Here is a 7,522-nt window from a genome sequence, read left to right as displayed (position 1 = left end):
TGCTTTGTTTGCATGGTCACCACATGTGTACTTCAGGTGTCTTCCTGTCTATCTCTATCCCTGTAGGTAAGAAAGCCCTGCCTCAAATAGGTATTGAACAATGGTGATAAGCAGCTCCCTCTGTTATTAAGACTGCTCAGAGGCTTGTAGCAAACCAGAGCCTGAAGAGACCTCAGAACACAGAAAAAGCAGTCGGAGCAGGAAGACACCTTCATAATCATGACACCTGGTGTTCACATAGCATTTTAAAGTCAGCAAAGCTCTTTATAATATCTGATTGCACAGTGGCCTCATCACAACCCCCTGAAACAGTTGGGTCCTTTTATTTATTCCCATTTTACAGATGAGGCTGAAGGTCCCCTTATACTAGGAGACCTCAGCATATGTATTGATGTTCCCTTAAACAATATACACAACTCCTACAACTTACTTCCTCTTCTTCACCTCAGTTACATACAGGGATGGTCATACCCTTGACACTTAATACTCACCCATAAGTATTCATTTGTAAAATCAAGAATTCTGAAATTCTTTTACCTAATTGAAGCTCCTCTCTCCTTTCTGGGGCTACTTCTTCACAATAACACTAGCAGGCTGAGTCCCCAAAGGGCAGCTCAGGGTCCTAGGGTTTTTCTAATATTGTTGCTTATGAGCCCCCACTGATGTGTTTCCCATTGATTATCAGGCCAAATTTTAATAGCTTTTATAAAGAGTATTGACTAAACAGATACTTATTTAACATGGAGAATTATTACAGAAACAAAAATAGGGGCACATTCTCTCCTTGAACATACAGGATCCCTGGGGAGAGTAAGCCCAATACAATGGAATGGCATTTTTATAGGAAATTATAGAAAATCCCTGTAGCAAAAGAGTAACTCATAGCCTGGAGATCTTTTTCTCCCTTTGTGGAGTCCTAATAAAGATTCCCTTAGGTATATTTCTCTGCTAGGCTCCAAGGGTAGGTATGATTGTAGAGCCCTGAAACTGTCTTTCCTAATTCTAGCATTCTAGTGTGTCTCTCAATGCACTCATGCAGATGTCATCCAGTCATTGTGCTCTGAAAATGATGCTATTGACACCAGTGGGAACACTGGATCTTTCAACCTTTCTAAATTTTTAAGATCAATTCCATCTCTGGTATTATATTGCCTTTTCTCAGGAGATCTTCTGTTGCTTTCAGCATGCCTCTCTCTGCTCCCAGTTAGATTTCTTGTCTCCTACTAGTCTCAGCTCTCTATTGATCCACTGGTCCAAGAAAGTGTCATCCAGAAACTGTCTTACAGTCAATATATAATTGCAGGGTGCTCCACCTTGTTAAAATTAAAAAATAAAAATGTATTATTCAAAGTCCACAAGACTAGGTAAGTAAAATAAATTTTTTTAAATAGTTAAACTCTCAAATTACATTTTTTTGTAAATTTGTTGCATTTATACTTCTGAAGTTATTAAAGCTTAAGAATGAATTAATACTTTGGGGACACCCTGTTTTTGATCCTAGAGTGAATAGGGAGCCATTGGTATTTACTGAGTAGGAGAGTGATGTGGTCAGATTTATGCTAAAGAAAAATGACTTTGGCCTCTGAAAGGAGGGTGGATGTGAAAGGGGAAAGACTTGAGACAGGGAGACTACATAAATAAGAAACTATTGGAATGGTCCAGGCAGGTTCCCCACCCCTGGTCCAGAGTCTAAGTAAGATGGGTCTGACCAGAGGCAGTGGATAGGTAGACAGAAGGAGACAGGATGTGAGAGATTTGGAGATAGAATCAATAGTATTTGGTGACTAATGTGGATGTGGGGTGAGAGAGAGTGAGGAAGGGAAGATGTCACTGGGGTCATGAAAACCAGAAGTGACCAGAAGCATGGTGTTGCCCCTGACCATAATAGGGAAGTTTGAAGGGGGGCAGGGAAAAGATCTTTTAATAATATCTATGATCCATCCTGTGTGAATTATTCTGTCCCTCCCAAATTTAAAGGGGGTGGGGGTGGGCAGAGGTAGGGCTATTTTTCACTAGTCACTGCCCTCAAGCACAGAACCAACTTCTAAGGGCCTCTTGTGTCAGCCACAAAGTGATCTGGGGTCAAGGGTTGCAAGAGGAATTTTCCCAATGGCACCAGCTGGGCTGCTGCTTTGGGTAGCAACTAGCTTTTAGGTTATAACTGCCCTAAAGGGACCAACACCCAACTCAGAAGTAATGAGATTAGACTTGGTGGGGGGAAGTGGGGAGGGGAGAGGGAGATAGGTGTGGTTACCATGGAAGCTGGACCCTGGATTGGCTAGACCCGCCAGAGTGACATATGACTTGTCTTCCTACTCCCCAGTTGGTTGATCTCACATGTCTTGGTTTCAGTTCATGAAACCTCTCTATCCCACTCCCCAAATTCCAAACCTTTTCTATTCTCCTTAAACATCCTATGTCACCTTCCCCTACTATCTTTCCATTTGAAGACCTTGCCTTCTATTTTACTTGTAATAGGGTGTAGTTGGCTTTTGACCAATTGATTTCTTTACTCCTGACCCCCAGTTAAAAAAAAAAAAAGAAAGCAAAAACCAGAAAGTCAAGGACAAATTGAAGAGGTAATTGTGGGCTAATAGATTAAGGAAGTCAAATCAGCAAGTAATTATTAAATATCTATTCTGTGTAGGCCCTGTGCTAAGCACTGGGGTTACAAAGGCAAAAAAATATTCTCTGGCCTCAAGGAGCTAACAGCCTTGAGTTTCCTCGTTGTTCAATCCTTTCTTTCATGTCTGACTATTCCTGACCTCATTTGGGGTTTCCATGGCAAAAATGCTGGAGTGGTTCGCCATTTCCTTCTCTAGTAGGCAATCTGAGGTTAATGGCTTGCCCAGGATCACACAGTTAGGAAGTGTCTAAGGGTGAATTTGAACTCAGGTCTTCCTGACTTCCTGTGTTTCCTTAGATGACTGAAAATGTTTCTCTGATTGAATTGAAAGGAAAGCTTGGAATTGGCTGGCTGAAAATTATCCAAACCCCCAATGGTCTTCAAATGGTTGTCTGTAGCCACCTCCTGACAGACTCGATGGATTCAGGGTTCAAATTGGGACATCCACTTGTGGACATGGCCAATGTGGGAATTTATTGAATTTAGCTAGGCACATTTGTTACAAGGGTTTTGTTTCCCCAATGGGGAAATGGAAGGAATGGGAGATCTAGAAAATAATTTTTGTTCATTAAAAAAAATTTACATTTTAAAAAAAATTAGGCAAATGTAGGTACAGAGTATTGCATACAATGTGTGATCATAGGGGCGGCCAGGTAGCACAGCGAGTAAGAGCACCAGCTCCAGTGTTGAGAAGACCTGGAGATCGAATCCCAGGCTCAGACACTTAGCACCCACCCAGAAACACCTGGCCGTGTTACTTAACCCCGATTGCTTTAAAAAAAAAAAAAACTATGTGTGATCATATTGTTGCTAAGTTTTGCTTAATTGTATTTCCTCTTTTTAAAGGGTTGGTCCAAGTGAAGATAAATAAATCTGAAAATTGGCAATAAATTTGAAAATGTCTTTACTGTGAAAAATACTGTGATAAAACCCTCCAAAGGGCAATCAACAATAAAACTTGTTTAAAATGTAAAAAAGTAAGAAATACATGAATGTATGAAGGAAGGAAGGAATGTAAGAGGGGAAGAATGAATGTATGAATAGCTAAGCCAGCCAGCCCTGCCTACAATCAGGTTCTTTCAGTTCAAGTCAGAGTCCCAAGTCAGAGCAGTTCTTTGTCTCTAGTAGAGGGCAGCAGGTGTGGAGGAGGGTGTTTCCCTCTGCTCTCCCCTCTCCCCCCATAAGCATGGTGTCTAGTCTAGCATCCAACACTCAAGACAGTTAGTTCAGGAGAGTTCCAGGCACAGCTGAGAAGCATGCAGCAGGGAATAAAGATGAACTCTCCAGTCAGACGTGTACACAGTCAGTCGATCAAGGAAGGAGGCTGATTAAAGGAGTGTGAAGTGTGACCCCTGACAACAAAGAGAGCAGACCATGAATTTGAGGGAAAGTAACTCCTAGAAGACGAGAGCTGGTGTTTGAGAAAGTGCAGACCCAGTAAGCACAGATGAGCAGAGCCCAGCAGAGATGCTGACAGAGGGGTATGCATCCTCCACAGGGAGGCCAGGACAGTGGGGCCTGGCAGGGCCAGAGGGCTGAGATGGCTTAGCTAAATGTGCTCCCTATATGTGTCACTCATCTTGAACCCATTCTTCCCATCACATTTATTTATGTATTTGGGAGGCAGTAGGGGTTATGTGACCTACCCAGGGTCACACAGGTAATGTCTGAGCACAAATTTGAACTCAGGTCCTCCAGGGCTGGTGCTCTATCCACTGTGCCACCTAGCTGCCCCTTCTCACAAATTTTAATGATTAAAATGAACTCATCTTCCCCAACCCCAATTCATCCTTCTTCCAAAGTCCTTATTTTTGTCAAGGACACTACCATCACCCAAATTAGCAACCCCAGCTTCATTCTCCAAGTCTCCTTCAGCTCTTCCCTCTGATTGGCTCCTCCCAGAAGCTCCACTCCTACCATCTCTTCATTTCTCATCAGGTTGCACTGTCCATCATGCCCACTAATTGGCCAGCCGTCATTTTTTTCAGATTCCTTTTATGTGCTGTCTTCCCCCATTAGAATGGAAGCTTCTTGAGAGCAGGGAGTGATTGCCTTTCTTTTTTGGCCTATTACCACCTGCCAAAGGAGGGTGGGTGGGATAGGGGAGAGATCAGATGCAGAAAGACTATTTGCAACAATCCAGTCAAGAGGTGGCTGGGTTCTAACTCAGGGTGGTGGCTGTATGAGTAGAGAGGAGAGGAAGCATTGGAGAGGTGTGCTTGAGGTTGAAACTATGAGATTTGTCAATGAATTCCTACAAGCAATGGTTAAGTGCTGACTATGCCAGGCATTTCTCTCACTGCTGAGAATACAAATACAGACACTTTTAAGTAAGTGACTTGTCCAGGGTTACAGGCTGGTAAATGCCTGAGTCTGGATTTGAACTCAGGTCTTCCCCACTCCAAGTCTGGCATGCTTCCTATGGGTTGTGTCAGTTTCCTCCAGCTAGAGTTTAAGTTCCAAAAGGGCAGGGTCTGAAACAACACATAGTAGGCACTAAATAAATGTTGGTGGATTCTCCTTGGTTCAGTGACTTGCCTATGACCTCATCTCTAGTAAGACTGAGGAAAGATTCAAACTCAGTTCTTTCTGACTTTTTCTTTAGCTGGCTTTGTGCCATGATGCTCTGCTTCTTTTTTTTTTTTTTTTGAGGGAGGAAGGCAGGGCAATTGGGGTTAAGTGACTTGCCCAAGGTCACATGGCTAGTTTTGTGCTTAAGTGTCTGAGGTCAGATTTGAACTCAGGTCCTCCTGATTCCAGGGCGGGTGGGTGCTCTATTCACTTCACCACCTAGCTTCCCCAATGCTCTACTTCTTAACTGAGAAGGTAGAATTTCTGAGCTGGCAGGAATCTTAGAACATGGGAGATCAAATCTGGGAGGGACTTGAGAAGTCACCTAATCCAGTTTCTTGAGTTCAATTCCATTCATCAAGGATTTACTGTATACTTCCTTTCTGGCCCATGGCCTGGGAGTCAGGGAGATGGAGTTTTAAGACCCAAGACCTCACTTGGAGGCTTCCTGACCACATAGCCCTGATCAAGTCATGTCACCTCTGGGAGTGAGAAGGGAAGGGAAGGGGGGGGAAGGGAAGGAAGGGGGGGGGAAGGGAAGGGAAGGGAAGGGAAGGGAAGGCATGGGAAGGCAAGGGAAGGCGAAGGCAGAGGTGAAGGTGTGCTGAGGGGACGGGAGGGCAAAGGGAAGGGAAGGGGAGGTGTTGTGGGGATGCATAGATAAGGATGGACCAGCTTATACAAAGCAATTGTAGAGGGGAGACAGAGTTTTAACAACATGGAAGATCAGGAAAGGACTCCTTGTAAGAAACAGCCCCCAATTCTAAAGGGCAGAGAGGGGACACAAGTGCACTTCATACACGGAGAACACTGTGCAAAGATTCAAGGAAGGAAATAGGATACTGTGTCTGGGGAACTATTAAGCTTCCTGGCCAGTTCAACTGGAAAAGAGAGAGCACCAAGGCAAAGGAACAGGGAATACTGCTAGAATAAAAATAAAGCCTACAAAATGACTTCTCATTTTACAGATGGCAATAGAAAGGATTACCCCAATCACAACCGTCTCCTCCCTTCCCTAGTCTTCCTTCTCTCCTTTTTCCTGCCTTCTCACAATCTCCATCACTTTTGTTGCACTGGAAACCCTGACCCTGATTGTTAATCCCTGTCCTCTCCAGACCTCACCCCCTTGGCCCTTTAAGGTCATGCCTTGAATGAGACCCATTGAGACTGGCTCCTTCACAGGCCACAGAACCTAGAGCCCGTGTACCCTGGTCACCTGGGAAACTCCAGATTTCTTCCAATCTTGGGCATTTCTTTTGGTGGAACCAATCAGCCTCTCATTTAGTCACCATTCCAGCCCTTTGTGGATCTATTATGAATATTGCCCATATCTAGGGCCTCCCTTCTTTCAAAGTAGCTGCTATGGAATGAGACATCTATTTTTGGACATTGCCAATGAAGGAATGTGTTTTGTTTAACTGTGTATTTTAGTTATAAGGGTTTCCCCATACACTCAATGGTGGAGTGGAAGGAAGGTAGGAGGGGACATAATTTTTTGTTAATCAAAAATATTTTAATTTAATTTGAAACAACAACAAAAATAAAGTAACTGTCAACTAGAATCATAAGTATCTATGAAATTTAGTGCTAAAGTATGATTCAGTCCTAGACCAAGCTCTGAACTTCTGTATTACTGAGGCTAGGAAACCAGAACTTTTATTACCATGGCCCAACAAAGCTGGGAGGTCCTTTGGAGGCTATCTAGGTGTGGAAATGGATAGAGTGCTGGCCCTGAATTCAGGAGGACCCCTGCTCAAATCTGTCCTTAGATATTTGCTAGTTGTGTGACCTTGGGCAAGTCGCTTTAACTCTGCCCCAGTTTCCTCATCTGTCAAATGATCTGAAGAAGGAAATGGTGCATCATTCCAGTATCTTTGTCAAGAAAACCCCAAATGGGGTCATGAAGAGTTGGACATGTCTAATCAACTAAACAGCAACAATGGTCTAGCCCATTGGTTTTGTTCCCGTGTTTTTTAATTGATTTTTTAATTGATTTTTGTTTTTTCATAATCATCACTTTTGATTATATCTCCTCCTCTGGCATCCTTCCTAACAAAGAATTTTTAAAAGAGGGAAGAAAAGGGAGTTCAGGAAAACTAGTATTATTTACACCTGACAGCATATCCAATATTCTGTACCCATCACCCCCTACCTCTGAAAAGAAGAGAGGGAGGTATATGTTTCCCAGCTTTTCTCCCAGGCCCCTGGTTTTAAAGAAGGAACCATTGGTGCCCAGAGAGAGTTCAGGATCCCATAGTGAGCCAAGAGGCCTCCTGACTCCCAGCCCAGGGCTCTCTCTCCATGTCTCAGCCTCTGCCAGAGGGG

The sequence above is a fragment of the Petaurus breviceps genome, unplaced genomic scaffold, assembly GCF_028583685.1.
Source record: "Petaurus breviceps papuanus isolate PSGF00001 unplaced genomic scaffold, PetGlider_PUasm1.0 103, whole genome shotgun sequence".
Lineage (NCBI taxonomy): Eukaryota > Metazoa > Chordata > Mammalia > Diprotodontia > Petauridae > Petaurus > Petaurus breviceps.
This window is presented reverse-complemented; position numbering follows the sequence as displayed.